Here is a 12820-nt window from a genome sequence, read left to right on the forward strand (position 1 = left end):
ATACATGCTTGCACCCAACAGTCTCGGCAATACATCTCATGACTGTAGTGCAATTAAACTGAATTTACCGGGATTATAAATCCTTTAAACAATCCAGCCATCATGTTTCCCCTTCTGCTTTACGGTATGTCTCATGCACCGATGCTGCTCACACTGAAAGCCTCTGAAGCTGAAAGATGCAGAAGACAATGACAGCAAGTCAAAATTAATCAAAAGTGAATATTTTACGCCATTATCGATTTTGAAAAGCGACACCCCGGTCGAAGCAGGATAAACTCTTGCTGACCTATTTCACCATGACACCGTGTACAGGTGAAGGCTTAGTACCAAATCACCCTATAATCTAATGATGTAATTCCAGTTTAATTATTTAAATGAAAATGGAGCATTTAGCAAATTCCCCTTAACAGTAAAATATTGCAATTGCAATATATCTACATGAAACCCCTGTTTCTTATACAGTACTGTACAGTATAACAAGTATATTATAACCTCCCTCTCACCTCCACATGGGGTGGTGTGCATGTGCCTTCCTCAAGCTCGGGTCCTCTACCAGACAACTTGGAGTTTGAGGGTTCTGCGCAATATCTTAGCTGTTCCTAGGGCTTCACTCTTCTAAACAGAGACTTTATATGCTGTTCAAGGAAACTACTGGAGCCACTCTCCCAGTTTGGGGGTCACAGCTCCGAGTGCTCCTGTTACCACTGGGACCACCCTGGACTTCACCTTCCACATCCGTTCCAGCTCTTCCTTCAGCCCTTGGTACTTCTCGATCTTCTCATGTTTCCTTCTTTCCGATATTGCTGTCACTTGGGATTGCCACGTCTATCACAACTGCCCTCCTCTCCTCCTGGTTGACCACCGCTATGTCTGGTTGGTCGGTCAGCAACTGCTTGTCACTCCGGAACTTGAACTCCCACAAGACATTAGCTCTGCTGTTTTCAACCACCTTTGGTGGTGTCTCCCATTTAGACTTCCAGTCCATATTCTGCACAGATGTTCCTGTACACTATCCCAGCCATTTGGTTATGCCTCTCAGTGTACGCTGTCCCAGCTTGCATCTTACACCCTACTACTAGGTGCTGAACTGTTCCAGGGGATCTTTACACAGCCATATGTATAATATGTGGGTGTGTGTACATATATATATATATATATATATATATACAGTATATGTATATACACACACACACACAGTGTCTGAAACTGCTTGTCCCAAGCAGGGTCAGGGCGAACCAGAGCGCAACCCGGAAGCATAGGGCTGGAGCAGGGGGGGAGACACACCCAGGGCGGGACATCCGTCCTTCAAACCCCAGACCCACCAGAAAGCAGGACCTGGCCATACCAGCTGCGCCACCATGCCCCCATGCCAAAAAAAAACAAAAAGGTCTTATTCTTACTAGACATTGTGTCTACAAGAGTTCCTTTTCACAATAATGGTGACAATGCTATGTGATCAATGTGAGAAAGTATTACAGCCGTATTAAAAATGAAAACAAAAATATGGGCTTTACAACTTTTTTTTTTTTTTCCTGGGGGAAGAAATGAGCTGATTGAACAAAAAAGAAACAAATGTGATCAACAAAAGCTAATCCTGCTAAAAAATCCCACCTTGTGCCAATCAAGTTCACAGCAGTCATGGATGCGAGGCTCTACTAAAGGCATCACACTGTGACTTTCAGAGTTTAAGTTATGAGCAGTGTTGGGCCAAAGTGGGCTGCATGGTGCTGAAGCAGTAAGACCGTGAATATTTACCCTGACAGCTGCTTGCAGCAATGTGCCTGTATAAAGACCTCTTACCCCCACAACCCATTGTAGCCAGGCCGGTTTGTGCCAAGGGATTTCATTCGTCATAAAGCGAATACCAGCCACCAAACCTGCCTCTTCGGTCGTCACTATTAATAACTAGGCTTTTTCTACTGCATAGTACAAGACGGTGGCTGTCACGTAAATGGAGCTGAACAATGTTGGTCGTGTTGGAGAGAAGTGTCAAAAAAAGTGCTAAATAAATCAAAGTAAATGTTCAAGCAAGCCTAATTCCAACCCCCAGCATACTGTGTGTAACTGCTCTGCTACTATCGGTAGTATTTTCGGTCCTCCCCAATGGCTGAAAACTTATTACGACCCGAACTAGACACCTCTTAGAAAAGTCTGACGTGTCTAAACCCGGAGCAGGCTACTTCCAGGAGTTTCTTCATCAAAAGACTTACGTTGTCAATAATGTGAGCGAGTGCAATGATTCATTGAAACGTGTTTGGTTTTGCCTGCTTGGCTGTCTGGGATGCCACATCGGTTTTGCCTGAATCACATGACACTTGAGTCATCTGCAAGAATGGATCTTTTCTGGGATCTATATTAGGCTGAACTGACAGATAGGTTGAACACACAATGCCTCCGATGCCTGGCACACGGAGGTTGCCGGGTAACGGTGAAAACACTGAATCATTCATGGAAGAGGCTCAATACTGTTTAGTTGGTATCGCACAGCTGTTCCTCTGGCTATTTTCATAAGTCAGGGGTATAACAGCTTGTCAGGTGTTGGGGGAGCAAAAAAATGTACGTTAGTACTCAGTGGAGTTATATACGAATTCTGAGTTGCTGGGACGTTACACCAGCCCCCCCCCAATATCTATGTCATAAGTAAAATTTGGCCAAGTGAGGAATTCTGGAAAATCGTAGTAATTTGACATATGGTTCCTGTGCCTGGGCAAGACAACGTCTAGTATATGAAAATATATTTTTTTTAAATTTAAATTAATGTGCTTGCTTGTCGGGGGGGGGGGGTGTGGTAGCGCAGTGGGTTGAACGGGGTCCTGCTCTCTGGAGGGTCTGGGGTTCAAGTCCTGCTTGGGGTGCCTTGTGACGGACTGGCGTCCCATCCTGGGTGTGTCCCCTCCCACTCCAGCCTTATGCCCTGTGTTGCCAGGTTAGGCTCTGGCTACCCGCGACCCCGTATGGGACAAGTGGTTCAGACAAGGTGTATGTGTTGTTGGGGGGCACAGTGGTGCAGCAGGTTTGGCCAGGTTGTGCTCTCTGGTGGGTCCTGGGTTCAAGTCCTACTTGGGGTGCCTTGCGATGGACTGGCATCCTGTCCAGGGTTTTGTCCCCTCCTCCTCCAGCCTTGCACGCTGTGTTGCCGGGTTAGGCTCTGGCTCGTTGCAACCCTCCTTGGAACAAGCAGCTTCAGACGGTGTTTGTTTACCTGCCTGGAAGTTAAGAAGGATGCATTAAAATGAAGCAATGAGCCTTGCAGGACAAAAAAAAAAAATACAATAAAATCATAGGCAGCAATTAGCATCGAGACTGGCGCTGCGTCCTCCTGTAGATCACAGGATCAAATCCCACCTCCTGCTGCTGTGGCCTTGATCAAGGTAATACCCAGAATTGACACAGTAAAAGTTACCCAGTTTTACAAATGGGCAAATAATAATAAGTAGCTAAGCACTGTTACTTGCCTTGAAAAAAGTATCAGCTAAATGAATAAATGTAAAATACCTGGTATTGATCATGATACTGAAGATTACATGCAGGGATGTATTTGAGCCTAAAACCTTCTGGAATTGTGCCCACGTTTCATGTACTACTCTGAGGACACGAGTCAACTAGTCAACAGTGGATGGTTGTCAAACGTGAGTTTATGATGTACAGAGACCTCATTCTGTGGTTAACAGTGCGCGTGAGAGACGGGAAACTGACGCTTCCTCCTGGTCACAATGTGCCTCCGCGGCATGTTCAGAGGGCATTCGCTGGAGCCGTTTTCAGCGAAATTACGAATCTGTTCAGGAAAGCCTCATTAGGATATTAAACAAGATTTAATAAGTGAAAGTGATTTGCCACCAATGATTTTCATGCCCATTAATCAAGCAGGTCTGTGTCTCCACAGTGTGTTCCCTGTTTTATCATTAAAGCCTCTTAAGTTCTTGAGCTTCTTAAAAAGCAGATGCCACTCTGTATCATGCTATATATCAAGCATGTTATTTTTGTCGGTATGTATACTTCTCTTATCTAATTTGTTCAGGACATAGTCCTGAATGTTTACTGTTTTGAGCAATCAGCTCATTAAGACTGTTCACAAGAGAAGCTTCCTTTGGAATTACCGCAAGAGTCTAGGTACCATAAAAAGAATTAAATGAACATACTGTCATAGTGAGGGGTGCAGTGGTGCAGCAGGTTTGGCCTATGCCTGCTCTCTGGTGGGTCTGGGGGTTGAGTCCTGCTTGGGGTGCCCTGTGATGGACTGGCATCCTCTTCTGGGTGTGTCCCTTCCCCCTCCCAGCCCTACACTCTGTGTTGCTGGGTTAGGCTTTGGCTCGCCATAACCCTGCTTGGGACAAGTGGTGTGTGTGTGTCATAGTGATTGTGTCACAGAGGGTGAAGACATTTCGCTCATGGGTGTTTATGATATAATCATATACATAATACAGGTGGCACGATGGCATAGCAAGTGGAACTGCTGTCTCAGAGTGCCTGAGTGGTGCGACAGGTTGTTGGTTTGATCCCCACTCAGTCTGTGTGGAGTTTGCATGTTCTCCCCATTTCCGTGTGGGTTTCCTCCGGGTGCTCTGGTTTCCTCCCATAGTCCAAAGACATGCTGTTCAGGTTCCCCCATAGTGTGCGAGCAACACAGAGAGAGTGTGTTTCACTGATGTACGGATGAGTGACTCATTGTAAGTAGTGTATCTAGCAGTGTAAGTCACCTTGGTGAATAAGATGTGTGGGCCCATAATACTACATGGAGCTCATTGGAAGTCACTTTGGACAAAGTGTCTGCTAAATAAAGAAATAAAGTTTACCATTATTAGCAAATGTCTGATCATACTTAAATGTGTACACCTTATGTATAAAAGATAGTAATAAAAGCCATCAGGTGAGGTTGTGGTTAGAGTCTTGTACTGAAAGGACCTGGGTTTGAGTTCCGAAATGTTTAACCTAAATTGCCCCAGTAAAAATGACCCGGCTGTTTAAATGGGTACATAATTGTAAGAAACTTAACATTATAGGTATATCTTATAGAAAAGTGTCAGCTAAATTAATTGATGAGAATAATAGTATTTGAGCTCAGGATTTGTCTATTCTGAGTTTTATGCAGCTACTCCGGCGATGAACATTGGTGCATATAGCAGAACTAAATAAACTAAGTTTACTTAAGAACCACACGTCTGCAACTATGTCTCTCTTTCTCCTAATGTAATGCGCAAATTGTATTTTCTGAGACGTACATTGCTTTGAAGAAAAGCATCTGCTAAATGAATAAATGTAACGTAAATGTAATGATCTCCTAAATCAGTGAGGATTTATTTTTACCTTAATTGATGATCATGATTGGTTGAGAATTTTAATGTGACACAGAGAAAGTAGGAAGTACATACAGTAGTAGGTTTTGTTACAGAAAAATTGTGACCACGTTAAAATGATTGAAATATATTAAGGACCCTAATTTCAGGGTAATTTATAAGTTTTTACACTAAATTTTTCCAGATAATAAGAAGATAGCTGCAGCTGAGGGACAGACCCATTGGATTTATGGCACACCTGTGCATCACTGCTCCAAAATTCCTGACACAAGCCTGTACGCTGAACAAAATACCTACTATGGAAGAAAAATGACCATGTAAAGGAAATGTCTTTGGTGGTGGGAACCAAAAAAATATACCCAGTATTATTCATTGGATCTATATACAAATATATGGGGACATATTAGGCTTGTTTGAATACTAGGGGGATATATTCCGGTTACCCAGTTGTTGCACCTATGGAGTGTCCTGTGCATATTTCAGTGCCCAATCATTGTATAGAGAAAAAGTAATATTTTATCAAATAATTCAGGATGAATGCAATCCCCAAAATAGTGAAATACAATTCAAAGCTCAACCAATTCATACATAAAACAAGCTATTTCTCTATATTAAAATATGCTTTGGAGCTTCTCAGATTGATGTATGAAAAAAAATGAATGTTTTTAAAAGCCCAAGTCAAATTACTGTATAAGGATTACCTTGGAAAGTCTAGCAGGAGCAGCTCTCTGTGTAATAGCAAAAAGCAGAAATTCAATAAGCACACAGAAATAATAAGATATTTCATAAAACTTAATCCTTAGTGACAAGCTTCCCTTGACCTATGTTTTAATCCCAAGAAAGTTTTCAGTTTTTCATCAAGCACTTCACTGGACATGCACAATATAATCATAGCTATTGAATCAAAAGAAAGACCGTGTTGTCATTATGCCTAATGTACATATTATTTTCGTTAATATACATAAAATACTTTGAATTAAGCTTCACTAAGCAATACATGTTATTATACGGTAGAATTTTCCTTGCTCTATTATTTTTGCCATGTCAGAGAAGAATACATCTGATGCATTTAAAGCTCTCCCTTTAACAAACACTAATTAAGTTAAAAAAAGGAATGTAGTAAAATCTTGTTGACACATCTTGGCAAGGGGACGAAAAAACAATTTGCACAGGAGAAGAACCCATTTCCAAAAACACTTGTCCCTTCCTTTTTACCATTCAGTTATCAAGTCCAACGAAGTTTTCTAAAGAACATCTGTACAACAGGTCTTATCTTGAACATGGCTGACGAGAGATTAGATGGACTCACCAACACAATATCAGTATAGCTCTATGAGATCCTTAAAATAAGGACTTAAATTAAGTTCTCAATGCCGTACTGACGTGCAGCCACCTCCGAGGAGGCCAGCCGAAAGCCGTGATGAATCGGACTTGTAATTTTTGGGTGTTCAAACCCCAGTTTGTTAGAAATGTGCTTGGAAATGATGAAATCTTTTTATGAAAATATACATTATTTTCCCTGTTTTCTGTGATTGGGTAGTGCAGCCAGTATTGCTGGTACTCATAAATCATGTAGTGGGCAGAAAACAAAGAAGAGTCAATTTATTAGAGCAAATGGAGCACATCTGTTCCTACTGGATTTACCGGCAGAATCAATCAGCAAACTGCTGTCAACTTAGCGGTGCACTTCAGCAGCTGTTTCCGTGTAAACAGGCCTGTGGATAAGTGCTAAGCCCCACAGTGAAAGGAACAATTACTGGAGGGGATCTGGGCAAAGCGCTGACATTCTCCCCTTTCCAACTTAAAGAGGAAAAGCAGAATGAAAAAGGGCGTCTTTCCAAGCTGCCGACACAGTGTCCTACTGAGGAGGCTGTCCTAGAAAAAAAAACTGCATTGCACTGGGTCCCATGTTTAGTGCTGCCTGCAGGTCCAGTGAAAATCCCACTGTCACGTATCCCTCCAGAAAAGACCACATGCTGAGATTGAAGTACAAGCTAATCTGTTCTCCAGCACCTACAGGACCTGATCGTTTGCTATGCCCCAACCAGACTGCTACAGTCCTGTTCCTTTGGAGGGTCCCACAGACAACAACTTCAAAATTAAAACCAAAAAAAGTCCTTGGTTCTGGTGGTGGTGGAATGACGCCCCTCTGTCCCTCAGAACTGCTGAATCCTCCCCAACTTTCAAGAAGAGTCTCAAATCACATGTCTTTCAGACTCACTCTGCTGCAGATCTCCTATCTACTCCATAAATTTTCATCAGATTATATGTAACAATTACCTCTGTATTTTCCTATCAGCTCTTTGCTGCTACTCATGTCATGTTGTTAACATTAGAAAATCTGAAAAAATGTTGTTCTCCCAGGGGGTGCGGTGGCGCAGTGGGTTGGACCACAGTCCTGCTCTCCAGTGGGTCTGGGGTTCAAGTCCCGCTTGGGGTGCCTTGCGGCGGACTGGCGTCCCGTCCTGGGTGTGTCCCCTTCCCCCTCCGGCCTTACGCCCTGTGTTGCCGGGTAGGCTCCGGTTCCCCGTGACCCCGTAAGGGATGAGCGGTTCTGAAAATGTGTGTGTGTGTGTGTTGTTCTCCCTACCAATTCTATCTACCAATACTAATGTAATGTTTGATGTTTTAAACAATGACATCAAACAAACTGTTGAGAATCAGCAATAACCTATGATTACTACCTAAGTTCTGTTCTGGACACAAGAAGGTAGAAGATTTAATGAAATAAGTATATCACCATTAGAACTAAACTGTTATCCCCTGGTCTCAGTGTAACGAACTAACTCAAGAGTCTATTAGAACATGTCCTGGAATGGAAGGGCCCCTTGGAAACACTGGACATTATAGGACTGGCTAACTTGAAGTCATGCATAGAAGCCATGTGAGAGGTCTGGAGACCATCTGAAATTAGATTCAGAGGTCAAATATGATGCATGTAGTACTCTATGATGTCAGAGGACAGCACCACATTTGGTGTGAAGAAAAAGAGTATTACCCAGTAACTCCATCCATTTTTACCAAGCGTGGTGGTGGCAGCATCATGTTATGGAGAACTTTTTCAACAAGACACACAGTGGCACTCATTGTCATTATCTACAGGATGGACACAGCGAGATGCTGGCAATTTTCTATCCATTTTCACCCTGGAAGAGATACTGTATCTGTGAAGCGTAAAGAGTCCTGTTCCAAAAAAAAAAAAGAATAATCTGGACCGGCCCAGCCAAAACTCAGAGTTGAATCCTAATGCAACCTTTGGTATGACCTGAAAATTGCTGTGCACCAATACCCTCCTTCAAACCTGGCAGAAGCGAAACAAATTTTAAAGGAGGAATGGACAAAAATGTCAAAATGTCACTGTACAAATTTCATACAAAAGTACTGATGATGACTCAGAGTTGCAAATGTTGAACTAACTCAGCGCTAAGCACTAACTCACAGGGGAGGGGCTGTTAAAAATGTAAATATTTCATTATTAGAAAGAAAAACATATATTTTTGTATCCCAGTATTGAAATGAACCGAATACCGTTCCCATGAATACAAAGTTTATGTTTAGGGGGTTATTGCTTTCTGACGATTCGGCATGCACAATGCAACGGCAAGGGTATCTAGTGGCTTATATTGTACTCATGCAATGAAAGTAATATTTTAAATGTTGCAATCTGTCAGTCAGTTTAAAGGAAGTTCAGAGAAGCGAGATGTCAGACGTCTGAATTGAACGGGATCAGGGCAATGTTAAGGTGAACATGCTTGTCCTAAGGAGATTTAAAATATAAAAATACACCCGATGCCCGAGTTCTCGGCACAGATTACAATGTTTTTACTTAACCATGTCTCTTAGAGAACTAATCTACTTATGATTTTTGATTCCTTACCCCTGTCTTCCTTCCACAATGTCAGTCCAGAACACCTAATCCATCTTCTATTTATTTATATACTTATATATTCAAAACAATATATCTCAAATCCTTTGTACTTTCGACAGAAAATTGATATGGGATTTGAGCAGGAGCTCTAGAGAAATCCCAAACGGCAGTGAATCATTTTGAAAAAATTCTCTTATTAATCAACACAAGACATATTAGTAATAGCAATTCTCAGAAATGAAAATGCCCTCCACCTTTGCCTTGATAGCATTAAAAACGAGAAATACATCTTTAGAGTGGAAAGATCGAAAAACAAAATTGAAATAAAAGCACATCTGGGACAAGTGGTTGGATAAACCCTTTTAGACGCAGATGTGAATCTAATCTTTGCATTCATATGGAGATGTATTGTGAAATATAATATTTGGAGGAAACGAGGACATAAGAAACACAGGTCAGTGCTGTGTCCTTCACAAACGGAGCACTATTTCTTATAATGAAATCACTCAGGTTAAATTAAACCCACATGGGTAAATTTAAAAATCTTTATATGTTCACCGATATAAGAATACACACATTGTTGTAATGCTAAATTGCCTCCCTGTAACAGAACATGGATCGAGCTGCTCGGATAAATTTAATTTCAGCATTCTCAGGGGTATGTTTGTCACCGATGGGGACACGCAAACTCTGGTTTTCTTTCCCTCATTTTTGTCCAGTATGTCTGTCTGATCTGGGGGGTGTGGTGGCGCAGTGGTGCAGTGGTGCAGTGGGTTGTACCAGGTTTTGCTCTCTGGTGGGGCTGGGGTTCAGGCGTCCCATCCTGGGTGTCCCCCCCCCCACTTCCAGCCCTTCGCCCTGTGTTGCCGGGTTAGGCTCCGGCTCCCCGTGACCCCGTGTGGGACAAGCGCTTTCCTTTAGGAGAGGTTTCAGATGATATGTGTTTGTGTGTGTGTGTGTGTCTGTCTGCTTATATTACTTTTATTAATTGCATTTTGTTCACTTACCCATACGCTAAAACTTAAAAAGTTTGGAGCAGAAGGCACAGAATGAGCGCTTACCCAAGGACACCATATTTACGTCACCAGTCATCGCTCTATACTTCAAAGTGTGTGTATACACTGCTGCTGGCTGTACTTTGAGAATGAAAAGGCACTCTGCAGTAAACCTGCTCAATGCCTCTGTGTCCAAACATCTGACTGTGATTCCAACGTGCAGTTCACTTCCATACACTCACTATTCCTCCTAAGGATCAGCCTCACACACCTTGCTTGCATGTACAGTATGGGGGGGACAATTTTTTGTGTTTCGTACAGTGAAACTTCCATTAAGGCCACTAGATGGCAGTACAACAACATTAACTCTAGCAATGTACGTACTGTACTTCCATTGAAAACGTTTGGGTTTAACTCATTAACATGTTTTACTAAAAGACTAAAATAATTAATACACCGATTAGAATTAAAAGAAAATACTGTAGGAAACTTTTCATAAATAACTATTTTTTGCTCCCTTTCTTGACTGGGGTATTCCAGGAAATAGTGCATACTGGTGAATAAATTATTTGCTCTTAGTTCAAAGCCTAAACTAAATACACTGAAGAAGCGAACTGGAAACTCATTAGAAAACTATTACTCGAACCACCGACCCAAAACCACAGTAAAGCGGTGTGAGCGCTCCGAAAATGCGAGCGTGAAGGTGCAGTTCCTAAACCTGGCCACAAGATGGCAGTGCAGGCAAATTATAGTTTAAAAAATTTTTTTTTTTTTTTTCTCTAAGATTTATTTCATTTCATAATTAAGAGCAGACCAATTCATCGCATAAATATGAATATTGTTATTAAACAGGGACACTCCAAAGCAGTAGACACAGACTGTAAACACTGTGGAAGGAAGCTGAAAGCAGTCAGTCACAGACTTATTTTCTGTTTGGGTGCCTGTTACTCCAAACAGTTTAAACTTTAAAATACGGATAAGTGAATAAAATGTAATTAACTGCATAACCTGGGAAAATCTTATTTTTCAGCATACTCAAGTTTTACTTTTCCAGGTGGATTTATGTCACCTGTTATCAGTGACACAGGAAATATGGATAAATATGAAATAGTATTTTACTTTTCCTCCAGGAGCACTAGTATGTCATAACGTAGAGTATTTGCTATAATAAATGGATAGTTAGGTCCCAACTGGCAGTTTGCATTCTACTTGTGGTTTTTATTGTGAGATTTTTTTTTTAATGTGTTATTCATCTGTCATTTTTGTAAAACCAGCTGCAGTCTTGACATTTGTGCTTAAGGACAACTTTTGAATTTGTGCCAGATTCTTTGTACAGATTGAACTTTCAACACATTGTCAAAAAAAAGGCACCGCGTAAATGATATTTTGTGACTGCGTGTTGTGAATTTTATTTGGTACGAACGTCTACTTTCCCTCTTCAGGAACAGCAACGAAAACAGCATTTCGGTATTGAGATGGTGCCCTGCCAGACTCTCAGTACCCTCCAGTGTTAAAGCATGTAGGAGTTTTTCATGTGTTTTCTGTTCTTTTGTTTTTTTTTTTTTTTTTTTTACTGGCTAACATGAAGAGAAACAGGAGAAAAACTATAAAATAGTAAACCTGTAGAATATTCTAATATCGCATATACATGTACCATGTGCCTCTTATAGTTCTGTACCATTAAACCTGCATATGAAATATCCATAATCCCAAAAACAACGTGCACTTCAGTCCAGTGCAGTTAAAGATTTTTCAAGCACTCTAGTCGAGGGGTAACGTGCATAAGAGGAGAAAGATTTGCTCGCACACTGTATAACACAGGGCCTTTAGCTCTTGCAGCCTGCATGTAATACTGCTGAGTAACATTGGTTTAATACTCAGTCTTGACCTGGTGAAGCAACCTGCATGAGTCCAGCATCTCTCATTGACATTGTGCACGTCAGCGCTTAGAGCGGCACCGGGGCTCAGAGCGTAGCACCGGCTGGGTTGCGGGTTCGAATTCGGCTCAGTCGGCGCGGAGCTTGCGTGCTCTCCCCATTTTCACTGCGAGGGAAGCACACAAGCACTTTATTAATAAAGAATTATTGTCAGCACAAGGGGGGCGTGGTGGCGCAGTGGGTTGGACCGGGTCCTGCTCTTCAGTGGGTCTGGGGTTTGAGTCCTGCTTGGGGTGCCTTGCGACGGACTGGCGTTCCATCCTGGGTGTGTCCCCTCCACCTCCAGCCTTACGCCCTGTGTTGCCGGGTAGGCTCCGGTTCCCCGTGATCCCGTATGGGACAAGCGGTTCAAAAAGTGTGTGTGTATTGTCAGCACTTATTACGTGCCGTGGGGAATCCATGGTAATGATTTCTCTCCTCTGATGTTTCGCATGTGGCTCGACAGCACAGTGACGGCCTGGAAGAAAACCGCGGCCTGGGCCCGGAACACCTTTGTGGCCTCCTTTTGTTTCATCGCTGAGGCGTCACACTGGCCAGTAGCGCCAGGATCACAGCCACAAGGATGGCTGATTGTGCTGAGTTCACACATCATGCCACTAATGCAGCCATGGGTGGGTCAACTTGCCAAGCACAACCCCTCCCTCTCTCTCTCTCTCTCTCTCTCTCTCTCTCTCTCTCTCTCTCTTTCTTTCTCTCTTCCATGGCATCTCAACTGCACATGCAGGA

Source organism: Scleropages formosus, chromosome 15, assembly GCF_900964775.1.
Source record: "Scleropages formosus chromosome 15, fSclFor1.1, whole genome shotgun sequence".
In the NCBI taxonomy this organism is placed as follows: Eukaryota; Metazoa; Chordata; class Actinopteri; order Osteoglossiformes; family Osteoglossidae; genus Scleropages; species Scleropages formosus.